This window comes from Eufriesea mexicana, unplaced genomic scaffold, assembly GCF_001483705.2.
Source record: "Eufriesea mexicana isolate 0111107269 unplaced genomic scaffold, ASM148370v2 scaffold7107, whole genome shotgun sequence".
Lineage (NCBI taxonomy): Eukaryota > Metazoa > Arthropoda > Insecta > Hymenoptera > Apidae > Eufriesea > Eufriesea mexicana.
Genome location: NW_016914943.1, coordinates 172,857 through 176,266, shown reverse-complemented (window position 1 = coordinate 176,266; position 3,410 = coordinate 172,857).

Genomic DNA, 3,410 nt, shown 5'->3' with positions numbered 1-3,410 from the left:
TTTTTAAATCACAGTCAATTTTTGTTCCTTAATAATTACCTGATGATCAGTATATTTTGTATAACAAATGTAATATTAATAAATATATTGATAACGATACAATATACAAGTATATTAATATAAATACGTTTACAATATAACCTTTTCCTTTTCATTTTGATTTTTAAATCAAAATCAATATTTATTTCTTAATAATTGCCATTGATGAGTAGTGTATTTTGTATAACAAATGTAATATTAATAAGTATATTAATAACAATACAGTATACAAGTGTATTGGTATAAATAAGTATACTATACAACTTTTGCCTTTTCATTTTGATTTTTAAATCAAAATCAATATTTATTTCTTAATAATTGCCATTGATGAGTAGTGTATTTTGTATAACAAATGTAATATTAATAAATATATTAATAACAATACAGTATACAAGTGTATTGGTATAAATAAGTATACTATACAACTTTTTCCTTTTCATTTTGATTTTTATATCACAGTCAATTTTTATTTCTTAATAATTGCCACTGATGAACAGTATATTTTTCGTTTACATGTTTCTTCTTGAAAATTGTAATATCATAAAGTGAAAAAATATCCTGTAAAGGTAGATATACAAACTTTCTTTTTAAATTGAAATTTCACAAGAACAGTTATTGCATTTGTCAAACGTTTAAATAGAGACTGATTTATTATATACGCTGACTTCAACCTCGAAACTTCCTCAAACTTTTATTACCTACCTCTAACAAAAAGGAAAGTGATAACAACTTCGTAATTTTTCACATATAAAGAATTTTTATTTTCACGCGAGTTTCTATTATTTTCAGAAAGAGTACCATGTCAAATTTGATCATCTGTTTCAAATATATTTCGTATGCACAATAAAAGGGGTCGGTTTCCCGAAACCTCGAAGCTCCTCCAAACTTAAGAAAGCTTCGAGTTTCACGAGAAATTGAGTTGCAAAAAGAAGCTTTGCACCGTCTGCGCTTCAAAATTCTCGAAAATCAGGTAAAAGAGAAAATGAAAAATAGATAAATAAAGAAAGAAATCTCTCATTGCATTACCATCAAAGTTATTCATTTATGATATTTCTCTTTTTATTTTATTTCCTTATTCGAATCCACCAGCAAAAGTCATTTGTAATTTGGAAGGAATTAATAAATATAAGTTCAAATTTTATGAAATTCTCGCTTATGTCATTTAATTATAGAAATGAAGGAAATATCTAAAAATAAATCATCTTAAATTTTTTTACCATTACTTACTTTTTTATAGAGTTAATATATTATTATTATATTACTTAAATAATATTATTAGTATATCATTATTATTTTACTACCATTTAAATACTGCATGACAGAAAAAGTAAATTTTTATATCTTCAATAAAAATATAATTTTCGAGTCTGGTCGCTAGTATTACTAATAATAGTATTATTAATTTTATTAATAGTATTACTAATTTGTTATTATATATTAATACTGCTCCAAAAATTTGTTCACCTAAAAAATATTTATACACGTGTTTAATAGTAATATTAAACTTTTAATTTAAATTTAAATTGTTTTACAAAATTAAAAATTAAAAATGTTTTTACAAATATATACCATTTACGTATTCAAATATTCATTTGTTAAAATGTTGAAATAATAAAGTTGAAATGTTATAAGTTTATTAAAATAATTACTCATCTCACATATGTTAATTGAAAATTAAATAGTAATTTTCTTCACATGTGCACAGTTGACACGAAATGAAATGAACTATATATAAACATAATAATACGTTTTATATATTGCCAGATATCTCTGTGCTGGACTGTATATAAATTCTTCTGTATTAGTACAGTAATAAGACGTGAAAATAAAACCCGGAGCAGTGCCAAGCTGAATTATGGAAACGGGTAAACTACTCCTATGACACACCCTGATAACAATGCAAATAGCATGGTACCTTTAATATTTATATGCCTTTGCCATTGAAGATAATACTTAGTCAATAAACATCGTTATTCAATTTTGCTTATGCTCGCTTATTCCCTTAAATGCTAATAAAATTCAAATTTAATATGTACCAACGTTTAGCGATAAATAAAGTAATAAAAATAATTTTGTTGACGAGACGGCGTTTCGTGTTTAAATTCGTACATTATGGCATATTCGAAATTTTCTGATTTTCTTTTTCGTTATATTACCCGTGATCTAAAGCTAGTTATGGAATTAAGAAAACTATAAATATTTTAATATACATTATTCGAAATTTAAATTAAATATTAACTCAATAAGAAATTTATGCTATTTATATTATAGTTATATTATTGATTATTGCAATTCTTAATAAATTTCTATTTTATATTTAATATTTTTATATATTTTCATATATTTTATTTCGCTTCAAATTAGTTTATTAGGTGTGATTTCTCACATACACTGAGTTTTCTAACTATGTGGTGTTACTTTAACGTTAATGTTACAGTATGAGTACCAATATTTTTCATTTTGACAGTATGAATATTTTTTGACTTGGTTGTACATGGTACGAGCGAGAAATATACCAAATTGCAACAGAGAAATAATTTACTAACAATTATGTTATTTAAAACAAATAATAATATACTTTAAATTAGATTGGAAAAGGTAAGGGACAGAAAGGGAGACTCGTGGTAATTGTATAGTGAGTATTTTAATCACAGGGCTTCTAAGGTGACAGCTTTTTAAATTTTTGGGTTCTATCAAACACGTATAAAATATATTTCTCAAAAGTAAAAAAATACAATTCCTTCCAAAAATTGTACAATCACTAAAGTAACTATATCAGACATCTTCTGTCCATTCTTTTTCATCACATTTACAAAGTATCCCAAAACATAATAATCTCCTAAAAAGCTATACAAATACTAAGAAAACATTTTCAGACATCTACCTTTCCATTTTCCCTCATCGCTTCACTCAAAACCCCCCAAAAAACTCATAGAAAAATCTCTTCAAAGAAACATTATTTATTATAAATCATATAATTCAATCATATTAATCATTTTAATAAATTTGTAAATTATGCCTTTCTTCTAAGTATATAATTACACAATAAAAATAAATATATAGAAGAATATTACGATAATAAAACGTTATAACGTATATATTTTATTATAACATTGGTGCAATATTTTGCTTCACTTTTTCATTTGTACATTACAGCTAATTTACATTTGTTTAATTTACATTTATTTATTTACATTCTTTTCATACAATTATTATTAAATTTTATATAATTTTATATAATTATAATATAATATATATATTTTATTATAACATTGGTGCAATACCTTGCTTCACTTTTTCATTTGTACATTACAGCTAATTTACATTTGTTTAATTTACATTTATTTATTTACATTCTTTTCATACAATTA